The following is a 19636-nucleotide window of genomic DNA, read 5'->3' on the forward strand; positions in this document are numbered from 1 at the left end:
CCTTAAAAAATGTTTTTACTCTATCTTTCATTTGCTTTTGGCATTTTTTTGTTGTCTGTTCTTTGTATCTTCAGTTCTGCATGTTTCCATCAGACATATCAGACTTTATGTTACAGAATCCTGAAAAACATATTAATATTAAGGTTTCATGGTTGTCAGGATGGCCGAGTGGTCTAAGGCGCCAGACTCAAGGTGAGAAACCTTCCTGGTTATAAGGGTATTCTGGTCTCCGACTGGAGGCGAGGGTTCAAATCCCTCTTCTGCCACATCTTTTGCCTAAAAAAGTAGCTTTTGGTCAACACCGAGAAATTCTCCAAATGGTGAAAGGAAAACGCATGAACAGTGATTAAGAGTTTATAGATGTCATAATCTGAGAACAGAAAACACATGAAACTGGAATAATGGTTCGATACAGGTCATCATATGCCTAGTTTAGAATTCAAAAAGTTACTCAATTCCTTTAAAAAAATGTTTTTTACTATATCTTTCATTACCTTTACACATTTTTTTCTTTTCCGTTCTTTGTATAATAAGATCTGCAATTTTCCATCAGACATATCAGACTTTATGTTACAGAATCGTGAAAAAATATGAATTTTATGGCTTCATAGTTGTCAGGATGGCCGAGTGGTCTAAGGCGCCAGACTCAAGGTGAGAAACCTTCTTGGACGTAAGGGTATTCTGGTCTCTGACTGGAGGCGGGGGTTCAAATCCCTCTTCTGACAGCACTTGCCTAAAAAAGTATATTTTTGTCAACACCGAGAATTTCACCAAATGGTGAAAGGAAAACGCATGGAGAGTGAATAAGAGTTTATAGATGTCATAATCTGAGAACAGAAAACACATGAAACGGGAATAATGGTTCGATACAGGTCATCATATGCCTAGTTTAGAATTCAAAAAGTTACTCAATTCCTTTAAAAAAATGTTTTTTACTATATCTTTCATTACCTTTATACATTTTTTTCTTTTCCGTTCTTTGTATCTTAAGATCTGCAATTTTCCATCAGACATATCAGACTTTATGTTACAGAATCGTGAAAAAAATATGAATTTTATGGCTTCATAGCTGTCAGGATGGCCGAGTGGTCTAAGGCGCCAGATTCAAGGTGAGAAACCTTCTTGGATGTAAGGGTATTCTGGTCTCTGACTGGAGGCGAGGGTTCAAATCCCTCTTCTGACAGCACTTGCCTAAAAAAGTATATTTTTGTCAACACCGAGAATTTCTCCAAAGGTTGAAAGGGAAACACATGAACAGTGATTAATAGTTTGATAGATGTCATAATTTGAGAACAGAAAACACATGAAACGTGAATAATCGTTTGATACAGGTCATCATATGCCTAGCTTAGAATTCACTCACTTCTTCAATTTCCTTCAAAAATGTTTTTACTCTATCTTTCATTTGCTTTTGGCATTTTTTTGTTGTCTGTTCTTTGTATCTTCAGTTCTGCATGTTTCCATCAGACATATCAGACTTTATGTTACAGAATCCTGAAAAACATATTAATATTAAGGTTTCATAGTTGTCAGGATGGCCGAGTGGTCTAAGGCGCCAGACTCAAGGTGAGAAAACTTCCTGGTTATAAGGGTATTCTGGTCTCCGACTGGAGCCGAGGGTTCAAATCCCTCTTCTGACACATTTTTTGCCTAAAAAAGTAGCTTTTGGTCAACACCGAGAAATTCTCCAAATGGTGAAAGGAAAACGCATGAACAGTGATTAAGAGTTTATAGATGTCATAATCTGAGAACAGAAAACACATGAAACTGGAATAATGGTTCGATACAGGTCATCATATGCCTAGTTTAGAATTCAAAAAGTTACTCAATTCCTTTAAAAAAATGTTTTTCACTATATCTTTCATTACCTTTATACATTTTTTTCTTTTCCGTTCTTTGTATCTTAAGATCTGCAATTTTCCATCAGACATATCAGACTTTATGTTACAGAATCGTGAAAAAATATGAATTTTTTGGCTTCATAGCTGTCAGGATGGCCGAGTGGTCTAAGGCGCCAGACTCAAGGTGAGAAACCTTCCTGGTTATAAGGGTATTCTGGTCTCCGACTGGAGGCGAGGGCTCAAATCCCTCTTCTGACACATCTTTTGCCTAAAAAAGTAGCTTTTGGTCAACACCGAGAAATTCTCCAAATGGTGAAAGGAAAACGCATGAACAGTGATTAAGAGTTTATAGATGTCATAATCTGAGAACAGAAAACACATGAAACTGGAATAATGGTTCGATACAGGTCATCATATGCCTAGTTTAGAATTCAAAAAGTTACTCAATTCCTTTAAAAAAATGTTTTTTACTATATCTTTCATTACCTTTATACATTTTTTTCTTTTCCGTTCTTTGTATAATAAGATCTGCAATTTTCCATCAGACATATCAGACTTTATGTTACAGAATCGTGAAAAAATATGAATTTTATGGCTTCATAGTTGTCAGGATGGCCGAGTGGTCTAAGGCGCCAGACTCAAGGTGAGAAACCTTCTTGGACGTAAGGGTATTCTGGTCTCTGACTGGAGGCGGGGGTTCAAATCCCTCTTCTGACAGCACTTGCCTAAAAAAGTATATTTTTGTCAACACCGAGAATTTCACCAGATGGTGAAAGGAAAACGCATGGAGAGTGAATAAGAGTTTATAGATATCATAATCTGAGAACAGAAAACACATGAAACGGGAATAATGGTTCGATACAGGTCATCATATGCCTAGTTTAGAATTCAAAAAGTTACTCAATTCCTTTAAAAAAATATTTTTTACTATATCTTTCATTACCTTTATACATTTTTTTCTTTTCCGTTCTTTGTATCTTAAGATCTGCAATTTTCCATCAGACATATCAGACTTTATGTTACAGAATCGTGAAAAAAATATGAATTTTATGGCTTCATAGCTGTCAGGATGGCCGAGTGGTCTAAGGCGCCAGACTCAAGGTGAGAAACCTTCTTGGATGTAAGGGTATTCTGTTCTCTGACTGGAGGCGAGGGATCAAATCCCTCTTCTGACAGCACTTGCTTAAAAAAGTATATTTTTGTCAACACCGAGAATTTCTCCAAAGGTTGAAAGGGAAACACATGAACAGTGATTAATAGCTTGATAGATGTCATAATTTGAGAACAGAAAACACATGAAACGTGAATAATCGTTTGATACAGGTCATCATATGCCTAGCTTAGAATTCACTCACTTCTTCAATTTCCTTCAAAAATGTTTTTACTCTATCTTTCATTTGCTTTTGGCATTTTCTTGTTGTCTGTTCTTTGTATCTTCAGTTCTGCATGTTTCCATCAGACATATCAGACTTTATGTTACAGAATCCTGAAAAACATATTAATATTAAGGTTTCATAGTTGTCAGGATGGCCGAGTGGTCTAAGGCGCCAGACTCAAGGTGAGAAACCTTCCTGGTTATAAGGGTATTCTGGTCTCCGACTGGAGCCGAGGGTTCAAATCCCTCTTCTGACACATCTTTTGCCTAAAAAAGTAGCTTTTGGTCAACACCGAGAAATTCTCCAAATGGTGAAAGGAAAACGCATGAACAGTGATTAAGAGTTTATAGATGTCATAATCTGAGAACAGAAAACACATGAAACTGGAATAATGGTTCGATACAGGTCATCATATGCCTAGTTTAGAATTCAAAAAGTTACTCAATTCCTTTAAAAAAATGTTTTTCACTATATCTTTCATTACCTTTATACATTTTTTTCTTTTCCGTTCTTTGTATCTTAAGATCTGCAATTTTCCATCAGACATATCAGACTTTATGTTACAGAATCGTGAAAAAATATGAATTTTTTGGCTTCATAGCTGTCAGGATGGCCGAGTGGTCTAAGGCGCCAGACTCAAGGTGAGAAACCTTCCTGGTTACAAGGGTATTCTGGTCTCTGACTGGAGGCGAGGGTTCAAATCCCTCTTCTGACAGCACTTGCCTAAAAAAGTATATTTTTGTCAACACCGAGAATTTCTCCAAATGGTGAAAGGAAAACGCATGAACAGTGATTAAGAGTTTATAGATGTCATAATCTGAGAACAGAAAACACATGAAACGGGAATAATGGTTCGATACAGGTCATCATATGCCTAGTTTAGAATTCAAAAAGTTACTCAATTCCTTTAAAAAAATGTTTTTTACTATATCTTTCATTACCTTTATACATTTTTTTCTTTTCCGTTCTTTGTATCTTAAGATCTGCAATTTTCCATCAGACATATCAGACTTTATGTTACAGAATCGTGGAAAAATATGAATTTTATGGCTTCATAGCAGTCAGGATGGCCGAGTGGTCTAAGGCGCCAGACTCAAGGTGAGAAACCTTCCTGGATGTAAGGGTATTCTGGTCTCTGACTGGAGGCGAGGGTTCAAATCCCTCTTCTGACAGCACTTGCCTAAAAAAGTATATTTTTGTCAACACCGAGAATTTCTCCAAAGGTTGAAAGGGAAACACATGAACAGTGATTAATAGTTTGATAGATGTCATAATTTGAGAACAGAAAACACATGAAACGTGAATAATCCTTCGATACAGGTCATCATATGCCTAGCTTAGAATTCACTCACTTCTTCAATTTCCTTAAAAAATGTTTTTACTCTATCTTTCATTTGCTTTTGGCATTTTTTTGTTGTCTGTTCTTTGTATCTTCAGTTCTGCATGTTTCCATCAGACATATCAGACTTTATGTTACAGAATCCTGAAAAACATATTAATATTAAGGTTTCATAGTTGTCAGGATGGCCGAGTGGTCTAAGGCGCAAACGCAAGGTGAGAAACCTTCCTGGTTATAAGGGTATTCTGGTCTCCGACTGGAGGCGAGGGTTCAAATCCCTCTTCTGCCACATCTTTTGCCTAAAAAAGTAGCTTTTGGTCAACACCGAGAAATTCTCCAAATGGTGAAAGGAAAACGCATGAACAGTGATTAAGAGTTTATAGATGTCATAATCTGAGAACAGAAAACACATGAAACTGGAATAATGGTTCGATACAGGTCATCATATGCCTAGTTTAGAATTCAAAAAGTTACTCAATTCCTTTAAAAAAATGTTTTTCACTATATCTTTCATTACCTTTATACATTTTTTTCTTTTCCGTTCTTTGTATCTTAAGATCTGCAATTTTCCATCAGACATATCAGACTTTATGTTACAGAATCGTGAAAAAATATGAATTTTATGGCTTCATAGCTGTCAGGATGGCCGAGTGGTCTAAGGCGCCAGACTCAAGGTGAGAAACCTTCCTGGATGTAAGGGTATTCTGGTCTCTGACTGGAGGCGAGGGTTCAAATCCCTCTTCTGACAGCACTTGCCTAAAAAAGCATATTTTTGTCAACACCGAGAATTTCTCCAAAGGTTGAAAGGGAAACACATGAACAGTGATTAATAGTTTGATAGATGTCATAATTTGAGAACAGAAAACACATGAAACGTGAATAATCGTTCGATACAGGTCATCATATGCCTAGCTTAGAATTCACTCACTTCTTCAATTTCCTTAAAAAATGTTTTTACTCTATCTTTCATTTGCTTTTGGCATTTTTTTGTTGTCTGTTCTTTGTATCTTCAGTTCTGCATGTTTCCATCAGACATATCAGACTTTATGTTACAGAATCCTGAAAAACATATTAATATTAAGGTTTCATAGTTGTCAGGATGGCCGAGTGGTCTAAGGCGCCAAACGTAAGGTGAGAAACCTTCCTGGTTATAAGTGTATTCTGGTCTCCGACTGGAGGCGAGGGTTTAAAACCCTCTTCTGACACATCTTTTGCCTAAAAAAGTAGCTTTTGGTCAACACCGAGAAATTCTCCAAATGGTGAAAGGAAAACGCATGAACAGTGATTAAGAGTTTATAGATGTCATAATCTGAGAACAGAAAACACGTGAAACGGGAATAATGGTTCGATACAGGTCATCATATGCCTAGTTTAGAATTCAAAAAGTTACTCAATTCCTTTAAAAAAATGTTTTTCACTATATCTTTCATTACCTTTATACATTTTTTTCTTTTCCGTTCTTTGTATCTTAAGATCTGCAATTTTCCATCAGACATATCAGACTTTATGTTACAGAATCGTGAAAAAATATGAATTTTATGGCTTCATAGCTGTCAGGATGGCCGAGTGGTCTAAGGCGCCAGACTCAAGGTGAGAAACCTTCCTGGATGTAAGGGTATTCTGGTCTCTGACTGGAGGCGAGGGTTCAAATCCCTCTTCTGACAGCACTTGCCTAAAAAAGCATATTTTTGTCAACACCGAGAATTTCTCCAAAGGTTGAAAGGGAAACACATGAACAGTGATTAATAGTTTGATAGATGTCATAATTTGAGAACAGAAAACACATGAAACGTGAATAATCGTTCGATACAGGTCATCATATGCCTAGCTTAGAATTCACTCACTTCTTCAATTTCCTTAAAAAATGTTTTTACTCTATCTTTCATTTGCTTTTGGCATTTTTTTGTTGTCTGTTCTTTGTATCTTCAGTTCTGCATGTTTCCATCAGACATATCAGACTTTATGTTACAGAATCCTGAAAAACATATTAATATTAAGGTTTCATAGTTGTCAGGATGGCCGAGTGGTCTAAGGCGCCAAACGTAAGGTGAGAAACCTTCCTGGTTATAAGTGTATTCTGGTCTCCGACTGGAGGCGAGGGTTTAAAACCCTCTTCTGACACATCTTTTGCCTAAAAAAGTAGCTTTTGGTCAACACCGAGAAATTCTCCAAATGGTGAAAGGAAAACGCATGAACAGTGATTAAGAGTTTATAGATGTCATAATCTGAGAACAGAAAACACGTGAAACGGGAATAATGGTTCGATACAGGTCATCATATGCCTAGTTTAGAATTCAAAAAGTTACTCAATTCCTTTAAAAAAATGTTTTTTACTATATCTTTCATTACCTTTATACATTTTTTTCTTTTCCGTTCTTTGTATCTTAAGATCTGCAATTTTCCGTCAGACATATCAGACTTTATGTTACAGAATCGTGGAAAAATATGAATTTAATGACTTAATAGCTGTCAGGATGGCTGAGTGGTCTAAGGCGTCAGACTCAAGGTGAGAAACCTTCCTGGATGTAAGGGTATTCTGGTCTCTGACTGGAGGCGAGGGTTCAAATCCCTCTTCTGACAGCACTTGCCTAAAAAAGTATATTTTTGTCAACACCGAGAATTTCTCCAAAGGTTGAAAGGGAAACACATGAACAGTGATTAATAGTTTGATAGATGTCATAATTTGAGAACAGAAAACACATGAAACGTGAATAATCGTTCGATACAGGTCATCATATGCCTAGCTTAGAATTCACTCACTTCTTCAATTTCCTTAAAAAATGTTTTTACTCTATCTTTCATTTGCTTTTGGCATTTTTTTGTTGTCTGTTCTTTGTATCTTCAGTTCTGCATGTTTCCATCAGACATATCAGACTTTATGTTACAGAATCCTGAAAAACATATTAATATTAAGGTTTCATAGTTGTCAGGATGGCCGAGTGGTCTAAGGCGCCAAACGTAAGGTGAGAAACCTTCCTGGTTATAAGTGTATTCTGGTCTCCGACTGGAGGCTAGGGTTCAAATCCCTCTTCTGACACATCTTTTGCCTAAAAAAGTAGCTTTTGGTCAACACCGAGAAATTCTCCAAATGGTGAAAGGAAAACGCATGAACAGTGATTAAGAGTTTATAGATGTCATAATCTTAGAACAGAAAACACATGAAACGGGAATAATGGTTCGATACAGGTCATCATATGCCTAGTTTAGAATTCAAAAAGTTACTCAATTCCTTTAAAAAAATGTTTTTTACTATATCTTTCATTACCTTTATACATTTTTTTCTTTTCCGTTCTTTGTATCTTAAGATCTGCAATTTTCCATCAGACATATCAGACTTTATGCTACAGAATTGTGAAAAAATATGAATTTTATGGCTACATACCTGTCAGGATGGCCGAGTGGTCTAAGGCGCCAGACTCAAGGTGAGAAACCTTCCTGGTTACAAGGGTATTCTGGTCTCCGACTGTGCTGCGAGGGTTCAAATCCTTCTTCTGACACATATTTTGCCTAAAAAAGTAGCTTTTGGTCAACACCGAGAAATTCTCCAAATGGTGAAAGGAAAACGCATGAACAGTGATTAAGAGTTTATAGATGTCATAATCTGAGAACAGAAAACACGTGAAACGGGAATAATGGTTCGATACAGGTCATCATATGCCTAGTTTAGAATTCAAAAAGTTACTCAATTCCTTTAAAAAAATGTTTTTTACTATATCTTTCATTACCTTTATACATTTTTTTCTTTTCCGTTCTTTGTATCTTAAGATCTGCAATTTTCCGTCAGACATATCAGACTTTATGTTACAGAATCGTGGAAAAATATGAATTTTATGACTTCATAGCTGTCAGGATGGCTGAGTGGTCTAAGGCGTCAGACTCAAGGGGAGAAACCTTCCTGGATGTAAGGGTATTCTGGTCTCTGACTGGAGGCGAGGGTTCAAATCCCTCTTCTGACAGCACTTGCCTAAAAAAGTATATTTTTGTCAACACCGAGAATTTCTCCAAAGGTTGAAAGGGAAACACATGAACAGTGATTAATAGTTTGATAGATGTCATAATTTGAGAACAGAAAACACATGAAACGTGAATAATCGTTCGATACAGGTCATCATATGCCTAGCTTAGAATTCACTCACTTCTTCAATTTCCTTAAAAAATGTTTTTACTCTATCTTTCATTTGCTTTTGGCATTTTTTTGTTGTCTGTTCTTTGTATCTTCAGTTCTGCATGTTTCCATCAGACATATCAGACTTTATGTTACAGAATCCTGAAAAACATATTAATATTAAGGTTTCATAGTTGTCAGGATGGCCGAGTGGTCTAATGCGCCAAATGCAAGGTGAGAAACTTTCCTGGTTATAAGGGGATTCTGGTCTCCGACTGGAGGCGAGGGTTCAAATCCCTCTTCTGACACAGCTTTTGCCTAAAAAAGTAGCTTTTGGTCAACACCGAGAAATTCTCCAAATGGTGAAAGGAAAACGCATGAACAGTGATTAAGAGTTTATAGATGTCATAATCTGAGAACAGAAAACACATGAAACGGGAATAATGGTTCGATACAGGTCATCATATGCCTAGTTTAGAATTCAAAAAGTTACTCAATTCCTTTAAAAAAATGTTTTTCACTATATCTTTCATTACCTTTATACATTTTTTTCTTTTCCGTTCTTTGTATCTTAAGATCTGCAATTTTCCATCAGACATATCAGACTTTATGTTACAGAATCGTGGAAAAATATGAATTTTATGGCTTCATAGTTGTCAGGATGGCCGAGTGGTCTAAGGCTCCAGACTCAAGGTGAGAAACCTTCCTGGTTACAAGGGTATTCTGGTCTCCGACATGAGGCGAGGGTTCAAATCCCTCTACTGACAGCACTTGCCTAAAAAAGTATATTTTTGTCAACACCGAGAATTTCTCCAAAGGTTGAAAGGGAAACACATGAACAGTGATTAATAGTTTGATAGATGTCATAATTTGAGAACAGAAAACACATGAAACGTGAATAATCGTTCGATACAGGTCATCATATGCCTAGCTTAGAATTCACTCACTTCTTCAATTTCCTTAAAAAATGTTTTTACTCTATCTTTCATTTGCTTTTGGCATTTTTTTGTTGTCTGTTCTTTGTATCTTCAGTTCTGCATGTTTCCATCAGACATATCAGACTTTATGTTACAGAATCCTGAAAAACATATTAATATTAAGGTTTCATAGTTGTCAGGATGGCCGAGTGGTCTAAGGCGCCAAATGCAAGGTGAGAAACTTTCCTGGTTATAAGGGTATTCTGGTCTCCGACTGGAGGCGAGGGTTCAAATCCCTCTTCTGACACAGCTTTTGCCTAAAAAAGTAGCTTTTGGTCAACACCGAGAAATTCTCCAAATGGTGAAAGGAAAACGCATGAACAGTGATTAAGAGTTTATAGATGTCATAATCTGAGAACAGAAAACACATGAAACGGGAATAATGGTTCGATACAGGTCATCATATGCCTAGTTTAGAATTCAAAAAGTTACTCAAATCCTTTAAAAAAATGTTTTTCACTATATCTTTCATTACCTTTATACATTTTTTTCTTTTCCGTTCTTTGTATCTTAAGATCTGCAATTTTCCATCAGACATATCAGACTTTATGTTACAGAATCGTGAAAAAATATGAATTTTATGGCTTCATCGTTGTCAGGATGGCCGAGTGGTCTAAGGCGCCTGACTCAAGGTGAGAAACCTTCCTGGTTACAAGGGTATTCTGGTCTCCGACTGGAGGCGAGGGTTCAAATCGCTCTACTGACAGCACTTGCCTAAAAAAGTATATTTTTGTCAACACCGAGAATTTCTCCAAAGGTTGAAAGGGAAACACATGAACAGTGATTAATAGTTTGATAGATGTCATAATTTGAGAACAGAAAACACATGAAACGTGAATAATCGTTCGATACAGGTCATCATATGCCTAGCTTAGAATTCACTCACTTCTTCAATTTCCTTAAAAAATGTTTTTACTCTATCTTTCATTTGCTTTTGGCATTTTTTTGTTGTCTGTTCTTTGTATCTTCAGTTCTGCATGTTTCCATCAGACATATCAGACTTTATGTTACAGAATCCTGAAAAACATATTAATATTAAGGTTTCATAGTTGTCAGGATGGCCGAGTGGTCTAAGGCGCCAAACGTAAGGTGAGAAACCTTCCTGGTTATAAGGGTATTCTGGTCTCCGACTGGAGGCGAGGGTTCAAATCCCTCTTCTGACACATCTTTTGCCTAAAAAAGTAGCTTTTGGTCAACACCGAGAAATTCTCCAAATGGTGAAAGGAAAACGCATGAACAGTGATTAAGAGTTTATAGATGTCATAATCTGAGAACAGAAAACACATGAAACGGGAATAATGGTTCGATACAGGTCATCATATGCCTAGTTTAGAATTCAAAAAGTTACTCAATTCCTTTAAAAAAATGTTTTTTACTATATCTTTCATTACCTTTATACATTTTTTTCTTTTCCGTTCTTTGTATCTTAAGATCTGCAATTTTCCATCAGACATATCAGACTTTATGCTACAGAATCGTGAAAAAATATGAATTTTATGGCTACATAGCTGTCAGGATGGCCGAGTGGTCTAAGGCGCCAGACTCAAGGTGAGAAACCTTCCTGGTTACAAGGGTATTCTGGTCTCCGACTGGAGGCGAGGGTTCAAATCCCTCTTCTGACACATCTTTTGCCTAAAAAAGTAGCTTTTGGTCAACACCGAGAAATTCTCCAAATGGTGAAAGGAAAACGCATGAACAGTGATTAAGAGTTTATAGATGTCATAATCTGAGAACAGAAAACACGTGAAACGGGAATAATGGTTCGATACAGGTCATCATATGCCTAGTTTAGAATTCAAAAAGTTACTCAATTCCTTTAAAAAAATGTTTTTTACTATATCTTTCATTACCTTTATACATTTTTTTATTTTCCGTTCTTTGTATCTTAAGATCTGCAATTTTCCGTCAGACATATCAGACTTTATGTTACAGAATCGTGGAAAAATATGAATTTTATGAATTCATAGCTGTCAGGATGGCTGAGTGGTCTAAGGCGTCAGACTCAATGTGAGAAACCTTCCTGGATGTAAGGGTATTCTGGTCTCCGACTGGAGGCGAGGGTTCAAATCCCTCTACTGACAGCACTTGCCTAAAAAAGTATATTTTTGTCAACACCGAGAATTTCTCCAAAGGTTGAAAGGGAAACACATGAACAGTGATTAATAGTTTGATAGATGTCATAATTTGAGAACAGAAAACACATGAAACGTGAATAATCGTTCGATACAGGTCATCATATGCCTAGCTTAGAATTCACTCACTTCTTCAATTTCCTTAAAAAATGTTTTTACTCTATCTTTCATTTGCTTTTGGCATTTTTTTGTTGTCTGTTCTTTGTATCTTCAGTTCTGCATGTTTCCATCAGACATATCAGACTTTATGTTACAGAATCCTGAAAAACATATTAATATTAAGGTTTCATAGTTGTCAGGATGGCCGAGTGGTCTAAGGCGCCAAATGCAAGGTGAGAAACTTTCCTGGTTATAAGGGTATTCTGGTCTCCGACTGGAGGCGAGTGTTCAAATCCCTCTTCTGACACAGCTTTTGCCTAAAAAAGTAGCTTTTGGTCAACACCGAGAAATTCTCCAAATGGTGAAAGGAAAACGCATGAACAGTGATTAAGAGTTTATAGATGTCATAATCTGAGAACAGAAAACACATGAAACGGGAATAATGGTTCGATACAGGTCATCATATGCCTAGTTTAGAATTCAAAAAGTTACTCAATTCCTTTAAAAAAATGTTTTTCACTATATCTTTCATTACCTTTATACATTTTTTTCTTTTCCGTTCTTTGTATCTTAAGATCTGCAATTTTCCATCAGACATATCAGACTTTATGTTACAGAATCGTGAAAAAATATGAATTTTATGGCTTCATAGTTGTCAGGATGGCCGAGTGGTCTAAGGCGCCAGACTCAAGGTGAGAAACCTTCCTGGTTACAAGGGTATTCTGGTCTCCGACTGGAGGCGAGGGTTCAAATCGCTCTACTGACAGCACTTGCCTAAAAAAGTATTTTTTGTCAACACCGAGAATTTCTCCAAAGGTTGAAAGGGAAACACATGAACAGTGATTAATAGTTTGATAGATGTCATAATTTGAGAACAGAAAACACATGAAACGTGAATAATCGTTCGATACAGGTCATCATATGCCTAGCTTAGAATTCACTCACTTCTTCAATTTCCTTAAAAAATGTTTTTACTCTATCTTTCATTTGCTTTTGGCATTTTTTTGTTGTCTGTTCTTTGTATCTTCAGTTCTGCATGTTTCCATCAGACATATCAGACTTTATGTTACAGAATCCTGAAAAACATATTAATATTAAGGTTTCATAGTTGTCAGGATGGCCGAGTGGTCTAAGGCGCCAAACGTAAGGTGAGAAACCTTCCTGGTTATAAGGGTATTCTGGTCTCCGACTGGAGGCGAGGGTTCAAATCCCTCTTCTGACACATCTTTTGCCTAAAAAAGTAGCTTTTGGTCAACACCGAGAAATTCTCCAAATGGTGAAAGGAAAACGCATGAACAGTGATTAAGAGTTTATAGATGTCATAATCTGAGAACAGAAAACACATGAAACGGGAATAATGGTTCGATACAGGTCATCATATGCCTAGTTTAGAATTCAAAAAGTTACTCAATTCCTTTAAAAAAATGTTTTTTACTATATCTTTCATTACCTTTATACATGTTTTTCTTTTCCGTTCTTTGTATCTTAAGATCTGCAATTTTCCATCAGACATATCAGACTTTATGCTACAGAATCGTGAAAAAATATGAATTTTATGGCTACATAGCTGTCAGGATGGCCGAGTGGTCTAAGGCGCCAGACTCAAGGTGAGAAACCTTCCTGGATGTAAGGGTATTCTGGTCTCTGACTGGAGGCGAGGGTTCAAATCCCTCTTCTGACAGCACTTGCCTAAAAAAGTATATTTTTGTCAACACCGAGAATTTCTCCAAAGGTTGAAAGGGAAACACATGAACAGGGATTAATAGTTTGATAGATGTCATAATTTGAGAACAGAAAACACATGAAACGTGAATAATCGTTCGATACAGGTCATCATATGCCTAGCTTAGAATTCACTCACTTCTTCAATTTCCTTAAAAAATGTTTTTACTCTATCTTTCATTTGCTTTTGGCATTTTTTTGTTGTCTGTTCTTTGTATCTTCAGTTCTGCATGTTTCCATCAGACATATCAGACTTTATGTTACAGAATCCTGAAAAACATATTAATATTAAGGTTTCATAGTTGTCAGGATGGCCGAGTGGTCTAAGGCGCCAAACGTAAGGTGAGAAACCTTCCTGGTTATAAGTGTATTCTGGTCTCCGACTGGAGGCGAGGGTTCAAATCCCTCTTCTGACACATCTTTTGCCTAAAAAAGTAGCTTTTGGTCAACACCGAGAAATTCTCCAAATGGTGAAAGGAAAACGCATGAACAGTGATTAAGAGTTTATAGATGTCATAATCTTAGAACAGAAAACACATGAAACGGGAATAATGGTTCGATACAGGTCATCATATGCCTAGTTTAGAATTCAAAAAGTTACTCAATTCCTTTAAAAAAATGTTTTTTACTATATCTTTCATTACCTTTATACATTTTTTTCTTTTCCGTTCTTTGTATCTTAAGATCTGCAATTTTCCATCAGACATATCAGACTTTATGCTACAGAATCGTGAAAAAATATGAATTTTATGGCTACATACCTGTCAGGATGGCTGAGTGGTCTAAGGCGCCAGACTCAAGGTGAGAAACCTTCCTGGTTACAAGGGTATTCTGGTCTCCGACAGGAGGCGAGGGTTCAAATCCTTCTTCTGACACATATTTTGCCTAAAAAAGTAGCTTTTGGTCAACACCGAGAAATTCTCCAAATGGTGAAAGGAAAACGCATGAACAGTGATTAAGAGTTTATAGATGTCATAATCTGAGAACAGAAAACACGTGAAACGGGAATAATGGTTCGATACAGGTCATCATATGCCTAGTATAGAATTCAAAAAGTTACTCAATTCCTTTAAAAAAATGTTTTTTAATATATCTTTCATTACCTTTATACATTTTTTTCTTTTCCGTTCTTTGTATCTTAACATCTGCAATTTTCCGTCAGACATATCAGACTTTATGTTACAGAATCGTGGAAAAATATGAATTTTATGACTTCATAGCTGTCAGGATGGCTGAGTGGTCTAAGGCGTCAGACTCAAGGTGAGAAACCTTCCTGGATGTAAGGGTATTCTGGTCTCTGACTGGAGGCGAGGGTTCAAATCCCTCTTCTGACAGCACTTGCCTAAAAAAGTATATTTTTGTCAACACCGAGAATTTCTCCAAAGGTTGAAAGGGAAACACATGAACAGTGATTAATAGTTTGATAGATGTCATAATTTGAGAACAGAAAACACATGAAACGTGAATAATCGTTCGATACAGGTCATCATATGCCTAGCTTAGAATTCACTCACTTCTTCAATTTCCTTAAAAAATGTTTTTACTCTATCTTTCATTTGCTTTTGGCATTTTTTTGTTGTCTGTTCTTTGTATCTTCAGTTCTGCATGTTTCCATCAGACATATCAGACTTTATGTTACAGAATCCTGAAAAACATATTAATATTAAGGTTTCATAGTTGTCAGGATGGCCGAGTGGTCTAAGGCGCCAAATGCAAGGTGAGAAACCTTCCTGGTTATAAGGGTATTCTGGTCTCCGACTGGAGGCGAGGGTTCAAATCCCGCTTCTGACACAGCTTTTGCCTAAAAAAGTAGCTTTTGGTCAACACCGAGAAATTCTCCAAATGGTGAAAGGAAAACGCATGAACAGTGATTAAGAGTTTATAGATGTCATAATCTGAGAACAGAAAACACATGAAACGGGAATAATGGTTCGATACAGGTCATCATATGCCTAGTTTAGAATTCAAAAAGTTACTCAATTCCTTTAAAAAAATGTTTTTTACTATATCTTTCATTACCTTTATACATTTTTTTCTTTTCCGTTCTTTGTATCTTAAGATCTGCAATTTTCCATCAGACATATCAGACTTTATGCTACAGAATCGTGAAAAAATATGAATTTTATGGCTACATACCTGTCAGGATGGCTGAGTGGTCTAAGGCGCCAGACTCAAGGTGAGAAACCTTCCTGGTTACAAGGGTATTCTGGTCTCCGACTGGAGGCGAGGGTTCAAATCCTTCTTCTGACACATATTTTGCCTAAAAAAGTAGCTTTTGGTCAACACCGAGAAATTCTCCAAATGGTGAAAGGAAAACGCATGAACAGTGATTAAGAGTTTATAGATGTCATAATCTGAGAACAGAAAACACGTGAAACGGGAATAATGGTTCGATACAGGTCATCATATGCCTAGTTTAGAATTCAAAAAGTTACTCAATTCCTTTAAAAAAATGTTTTTCACTATATCTTTCATTACCTTTATACATTTTTTTCTTTTCCGTTCTTTGTATCTTAAGATCTGCAATTTTCCGTCAGACATATCAGACTTTATGTTACAGAATCGTGGAAAAATATGAATTTTATGACTTCATAGCTGTCAGGATGGCTGAGTGGTCTAAGGCGTCAGACTCAAGGTGAGAAACCTTCCTGGTTACAAGGGTATTCTGGTCTCCGACTGGAGGCGAGGGTTCAAATCCCTCTACTGACAACACTTGCCTAAAAAAGTATATTTTTGTCAACACCGAGAATTTCTCCAAAGGTTGAAAGGGAAACACATGAACAGTGATTAATAGTTTGATAGATGTCATAATTTGAGAACAGAAAACACATGAAACGTGAATAATCGTTCGATACAGGTCATCATATGCCTAGCTTAGAATTCACTCACTTCTTCAATTTCCTTAAAAAATGTTTTTACTCTATCTTTCATTTGCTTTTGGCATTTTTTTGTTGTCTGTTCTTTGTATCTTCAGTTCTGCATGTTTCCATCAGACATATCAGACTTTATGTTACAGAATCCTGAAAAACATATTAATATTAAGGTTTCATAGTTGTCAGGATGGCCGAGTGGTCTAAGGCGCCAAACGTAAGGTGAGAAACCTTCCTGGTTATAAGGGTATTCTGGTCTCCGACTGGAGGCGAGGGTTCAAATCCCTCTTCTGACACATCTTTTGCCTAAAAAAGTAGCTTTTGGTCAACACCGAGAAATTTTCCAAATGGTGAAAGGAAAACGCATGAACAGTGATTAAGAGTTTATAGATGTCATAATCTGAGAACAGAAAACACATGAAACGGGAATAATGGTTCGATACAGGTCATCATATGCCTAGTTTAGAATTCAAAAAGTTACTCAATTCCTTTAAAAAAATGTTTTTTACTATATCTTTCATTACCTTTATACATTTTTTTCTTTTCCGTTCTTTGTATCTTAAGATCTGCAATTTTCCATCAGACATATCAGACTTTATGCTACAGAATCGTGAAAAAATATGAATTTTATGGCTACATAGCTGTCAGGATGGCCGAGTGGTCTAAGGCGCCAGACTCAAGGTGAGAAACCTTCCTGGTTACAAGGGTATTCTGGTCTCCGACTGGAGGCGAGGGTTCAAATCCTTCTTCTGACACATATTTTGCCTAAAAAAGTAGCTTTTGGTCAACACCGAGAAATTCTCCAAATGGTGAAAGGAAAACGCATGAACAGTGATTAAGAGTTTATAGATGTCATAATCTGAGAACAGAAAACACGTGAAACGGGAATAATGGTTCGATACAGGTCATCATATGCCTAGTTTAGAATTCAAAAAGTTACTCAATTCCTTTAAAAAAATGTTTTTTACTATATCTTTCATTACCTTTATACATTTTTTTCTTTTCCGTTCTTTGTATCTTAAGATCTGCAATTTTCCTTCACACATATCAGACTTTATGTTACAGAATCGTGGAAAAATATGAATTTTATGGCTTCATAGCTGTCAGGATGGCTGAGTGGTCTAAGGCGCCAGACTCATAGTGAGAAACCTTCCTGGATGTAAGGGTATTCTGGTCTCTGACTGGAGGCGAGGGTTCAAATCCCTCTTCTGACAGCACTTGCCTAAAAAAGTATATTTTTGTCAACACCGAGAATTTCTCCAAAGGTTGAAAGGGAAACACATGAACAGTGATTAATAGTTTGATAGATGTCATAATTTGAGAACAGAAAACACATGAAACGTGAATAATCGTTCGATACAGGTCATCATATGCCTAGCTTAGAATTCACTCACTTCTTCAATTTCCTTAAAAAATGTTTTTACTCTATCTTTCATTTGCTTTTGGCATTTTTTTGTTGTCTGTTCTTTGTATCTTCAGTTCTGCATGTTTCCATCAGACATATCAGACTTTATGTTACAGAATCCTGAAAAACATATTAATATTAAGGTTTCATAGTTGTCAGGATCGCCGAGTGGTCTAAGGCGCCAAATGCAAGGTGAGAAACCTCCTGGTTATAAGGGTATTCTGGTCTCCGACTGGAGGCGAGGGTTCAAATCCCTCTTCTGACACAACTTTTGCCTAAAAAAGTAGCTTTTGGTCAACACCGAGAAATTCTCCAAATGGTGAAAGGAAAACGCATGAACAGTGATTAAGAGTTTATAGATGTCATGATCTGAGAACAGAAAACACATGAAACGGGAATAATGGTTCGATACAGGTCATCATATGCCTAGTTTATAATTCAAAAAGTTACTCAATTCCTTTAAAAAAATGTTTTTCACTATATCTTTCATTACCTTTATACATTTTTTTCTTTTCCGTTCTTTGTATCTTAAGATCTGCAATTTTCCATCAGACATATCAGACTTTATGTTACAGAATCGTGAAAAAATATGAATTTTATGGCTTCATAGTTGTCAGGATGGCCGAGTGGTCTAAGGCGCCAGACTCAAGGTGAGAAACCTTCCTGGTTACAAGGGTATTCTGGTCTCCGACTGGAGGCGAGGCTTCAAATCCCTCTACTGACAGCACTTGCCTAAAAAAGTATATTTTTGTCAACACCGAGAATTTCTCCAAAGGTTGAAAGGGAAACACATGAACAGTGATTAATAGTTTGATAGATGTCATAATTTGAGAACAGAAAACACATGAAACGTGAATAATCGTTCGATACAGGTCATCATATGCCTAGCTTAGAATTCACTCACTTCTTCAATTTCCTTAAAAAATGTTTTTACTCTATCTTTCATTTGCTTTTGGCATTTTTTTGTTGTCTGTTCTTTGTATCTTCAGTTCTGCATGTTTCCATCAGACATATCAGACTTTATGTTACAGAATCCTGAAAAAATATGAATTTTATGGCTACATAGCTGTCAGGATGGCCGAGTGGTCTAAGGCGCCAGACTCAAGGTGAGAAACCTTCCTGGTTACAAGGGTATTCTGGTCTCCGACTGGAGGCGAGGGTTCAAATCCTTCTTCTGACACATATTTTGCCTAAAAAAGTAGCTTTTGGTCAACACCGAGAAATTCTCCAAATGGTGAAAGGAAAACGCATGAACAGTGATTAAGAGTTTATAGATGTCATAATCTGAGAACAGAAAACACGTGAAACGGGAATAATGGTTCGATACAGGTCATCATATGCCTAGTTTAGAATTCAAAAAGTTACTCAATTCCTTAAAAAAAATGTTTTTTACTATATCTTTCATTACCTTTATACATTTTTTTCTTTTCCGTTCTTTGTATCTTAAGATCTGCAATTTTCCGTCACACATATCAGACTTTATGTTACAGAATCGTGGAAAAATATGAATTTTATGGCTTCATAGCTGTCAGGATGGCTGAGTGGTCTAAGGCGCCAGACTCATAGTGAGAAACCTTCCTGGATGTAAGGGTATTCTGGTCTCTGACTGGAGGCGAGGGTTCAAATCCCTCTTCTGACAGCACTTGCCTAAAAAAGTATATTTTTGTCAACACCGAGAATTTCTCCAAAGGTTGAAAGGGAAACACATGAACAGTGATTAATAGTTTGATAGATGTCATAATTTGAGAACAGAAAACACATGAAACGTGA

The 19636-nt window shown here is 36.5% G+C and overlaps 28 non-coding genes across 28 annotated transcripts; all 28 read left to right on the forward strand.

Annotated features, from left to right (window-relative positions):
- Positions 1-154: 154 nt before the first annotated feature.
- trnal-caa (transfer RNA leucine (anticodon CAA)) lies at positions 155-266 on the forward strand. The gene is made up of 2 exons: positions 155-192; positions 221-266. It is a non-coding gene; the product is annotated as a tRNA-Leu (tRNA).
- Positions 267-613: 347 nt separating this feature from the next.
- On the forward strand, positions 614-725 carry trnal-caa (transfer RNA leucine (anticodon CAA)). Its single transcript has 2 exons — positions 614-651; positions 680-725. It is a non-coding gene; the product is annotated as a tRNA-Leu (tRNA).
- Positions 726-1071: 346 nt separating this feature from the next.
- On the forward strand, positions 1072-1183 carry trnal-caa (transfer RNA leucine (anticodon CAA)). Its single transcript has 2 exons — positions 1072-1109; positions 1138-1183. It is a non-coding gene; the product is annotated as a tRNA-Leu (tRNA).
- Positions 1184-1528: 345 nt separating this feature from the next.
- Positions 1529-1640, forward strand: trnal-caa (transfer RNA leucine (anticodon CAA)). The gene is made up of 2 exons: positions 1529-1566; positions 1595-1640. It is a non-coding gene; the product is annotated as a tRNA-Leu (tRNA).
- Positions 1641-1987: 347 nt separating this feature from the next.
- trnal-caa (transfer RNA leucine (anticodon CAA)) lies at positions 1988-2099 on the forward strand. Its single transcript has 2 exons — positions 1988-2025; positions 2054-2099. It is a non-coding gene; the product is annotated as a tRNA-Leu (tRNA).
- A 347-nt stretch (positions 2100-2446) lies between these two features.
- On the forward strand, positions 2447-2558 carry trnal-caa (transfer RNA leucine (anticodon CAA)). The gene is made up of 2 exons: positions 2447-2484; positions 2513-2558. It is a non-coding gene; the product is annotated as a tRNA-Leu (tRNA).
- Positions 2559-2904: 346 nt separating this feature from the next.
- trnal-caa (transfer RNA leucine (anticodon CAA)) lies at positions 2905-3016 on the forward strand. The gene is made up of 2 exons: positions 2905-2942; positions 2978-3016. It is a non-coding gene; the product is annotated as a tRNA-Leu (tRNA).
- A 345-nt stretch (positions 3017-3361) lies between these two features.
- Positions 3362-3473, forward strand: trnal-caa (transfer RNA leucine (anticodon CAA)). The gene is made up of 2 exons: positions 3362-3399; positions 3428-3473. It is a non-coding gene; the product is annotated as a tRNA-Leu (tRNA).
- Positions 3474-3820: 347 nt separating this feature from the next.
- Positions 3821-3932, forward strand: trnal-caa (transfer RNA leucine (anticodon CAA)). Its single transcript has 2 exons — positions 3821-3858; positions 3887-3932. It is a non-coding gene; the product is annotated as a tRNA-Leu (tRNA).
- A 345-nt stretch (positions 3933-4277) lies between these two features.
- trnal-caa (transfer RNA leucine (anticodon CAA)) lies at positions 4278-4389 on the forward strand. The gene is made up of 2 exons: positions 4278-4315; positions 4344-4389. It is a non-coding gene; the product is annotated as a tRNA-Leu (tRNA).
- An 803-nt stretch (positions 4390-5192) lies between these two features.
- trnal-caa (transfer RNA leucine (anticodon CAA)) lies at positions 5193-5304 on the forward strand. The gene is made up of 2 exons: positions 5193-5230; positions 5259-5304. It is a non-coding gene; the product is annotated as a tRNA-Leu (tRNA).
- Positions 5305-6108: 804 nt separating this feature from the next.
- trnal-caa (transfer RNA leucine (anticodon CAA)) lies at positions 6109-6220 on the forward strand. Its single transcript has 2 exons — positions 6109-6146; positions 6175-6220. It is a non-coding gene; the product is annotated as a tRNA-Leu (tRNA).
- Positions 6221-7024: 804 nt separating this feature from the next.
- Positions 7025-7136, forward strand: trnal-caa (transfer RNA leucine (anticodon CAA)). The gene is made up of 2 exons: positions 7025-7062; positions 7091-7136. It is a non-coding gene; the product is annotated as a tRNA-Leu (tRNA).
- A 1264-nt stretch (positions 7137-8400) lies between these two features.
- On the forward strand, positions 8401-8512 carry trnal-caa (transfer RNA leucine (anticodon CAA)). Its single transcript has 2 exons — positions 8401-8438; positions 8467-8512. It is a non-coding gene; the product is annotated as a tRNA-Leu (tRNA).
- Positions 8513-10689: 2177 nt separating this feature from the next.
- Positions 10690-10801, forward strand: trnal-uaa (transfer RNA leucine (anticodon UAA)). Its single transcript has 2 exons — positions 10690-10727; positions 10756-10801. It is a non-coding gene; the product is annotated as a tRNA-Leu (tRNA).
- Positions 10802-11148: 347 nt separating this feature from the next.
- trnal-caa (transfer RNA leucine (anticodon CAA)) lies at positions 11149-11260 on the forward strand. The gene is made up of 2 exons: positions 11149-11186; positions 11215-11260. It is a non-coding gene; the product is annotated as a tRNA-Leu (tRNA).
- A 1719-nt stretch (positions 11261-12979) lies between these two features.
- trnal-uaa (transfer RNA leucine (anticodon UAA)) lies at positions 12980-13091 on the forward strand. Its single transcript has 2 exons — positions 12980-13017; positions 13046-13091. It is a non-coding gene; the product is annotated as a tRNA-Leu (tRNA).
- A 347-nt stretch (positions 13092-13438) lies between these two features.
- Positions 13439-13550, forward strand: trnal-caa (transfer RNA leucine (anticodon CAA)). Its single transcript has 2 exons — positions 13439-13476; positions 13505-13550. It is a non-coding gene; the product is annotated as a tRNA-Leu (tRNA).
- Positions 13551-13895: 345 nt separating this feature from the next.
- Positions 13896-14007, forward strand: trnal-uaa (transfer RNA leucine (anticodon UAA)). Its single transcript has 2 exons — positions 13896-13933; positions 13962-14007. It is a non-coding gene; the product is annotated as a tRNA-Leu (tRNA).
- Positions 14008-14354: 347 nt separating this feature from the next.
- On the forward strand, positions 14355-14466 carry trnal-caa (transfer RNA leucine (anticodon CAA)). Its single transcript has 2 exons — positions 14355-14392; positions 14421-14466. It is a non-coding gene; the product is annotated as a tRNA-Leu (tRNA).
- Positions 14467-14813: 347 nt separating this feature from the next.
- Positions 14814-14925, forward strand: trnal-caa (transfer RNA leucine (anticodon CAA)). Its single transcript has 2 exons — positions 14814-14851; positions 14880-14925. It is a non-coding gene; the product is annotated as a tRNA-Leu (tRNA).
- An 804-nt stretch (positions 14926-15729) lies between these two features.
- On the forward strand, positions 15730-15841 carry trnal-caa (transfer RNA leucine (anticodon CAA)). Its single transcript has 2 exons — positions 15730-15767; positions 15796-15841. It is a non-coding gene; the product is annotated as a tRNA-Leu (tRNA).
- A 347-nt stretch (positions 15842-16188) lies between these two features.
- Positions 16189-16300, forward strand: trnal-caa (transfer RNA leucine (anticodon CAA)). The gene is made up of 2 exons: positions 16189-16226; positions 16255-16300. It is a non-coding gene; the product is annotated as a tRNA-Leu (tRNA).
- Positions 16301-16645: 345 nt separating this feature from the next.
- On the forward strand, positions 16646-16757 carry trnal-uaa (transfer RNA leucine (anticodon UAA)). Its single transcript has 2 exons — positions 16646-16683; positions 16712-16757. It is a non-coding gene; the product is annotated as a tRNA-Leu (tRNA).
- A 347-nt stretch (positions 16758-17104) lies between these two features.
- trnal-caa (transfer RNA leucine (anticodon CAA)) lies at positions 17105-17216 on the forward strand. Its single transcript has 2 exons — positions 17105-17142; positions 17171-17216. It is a non-coding gene; the product is annotated as a tRNA-Leu (tRNA).
- Positions 17217-17563: 347 nt separating this feature from the next.
- On the forward strand, positions 17564-17675 carry trnam-cau (transfer RNA methionine (anticodon CAU)). Its single transcript has 2 exons — positions 17564-17601; positions 17630-17675. It is a non-coding gene; the product is annotated as a tRNA-Met (tRNA).
- A 1259-nt stretch (positions 17676-18934) lies between these two features.
- Positions 18935-19046, forward strand: trnal-caa (transfer RNA leucine (anticodon CAA)). The gene is made up of 2 exons: positions 18935-18972; positions 19001-19046. It is a non-coding gene; the product is annotated as a tRNA-Leu (tRNA).
- Positions 19047-19393: 347 nt separating this feature from the next.
- Positions 19394-19505, forward strand: trnam-cau (transfer RNA methionine (anticodon CAU)). Its single transcript has 2 exons — positions 19394-19431; positions 19460-19505. It is a non-coding gene; the product is annotated as a tRNA-Met (tRNA).
- Positions 19506-19636: the final 131 nt, after the last annotated feature.

The sequence above is a fragment of the Salvelinus fontinalis genome, chromosome 28 (genome assembly GCF_029448725.1).
Source record: "Salvelinus fontinalis isolate EN_2023a chromosome 28, ASM2944872v1, whole genome shotgun sequence".
In the NCBI taxonomy this organism is placed as follows: Eukaryota; Metazoa; Chordata; class Actinopteri; order Salmoniformes; family Salmonidae; genus Salvelinus; species Salvelinus fontinalis.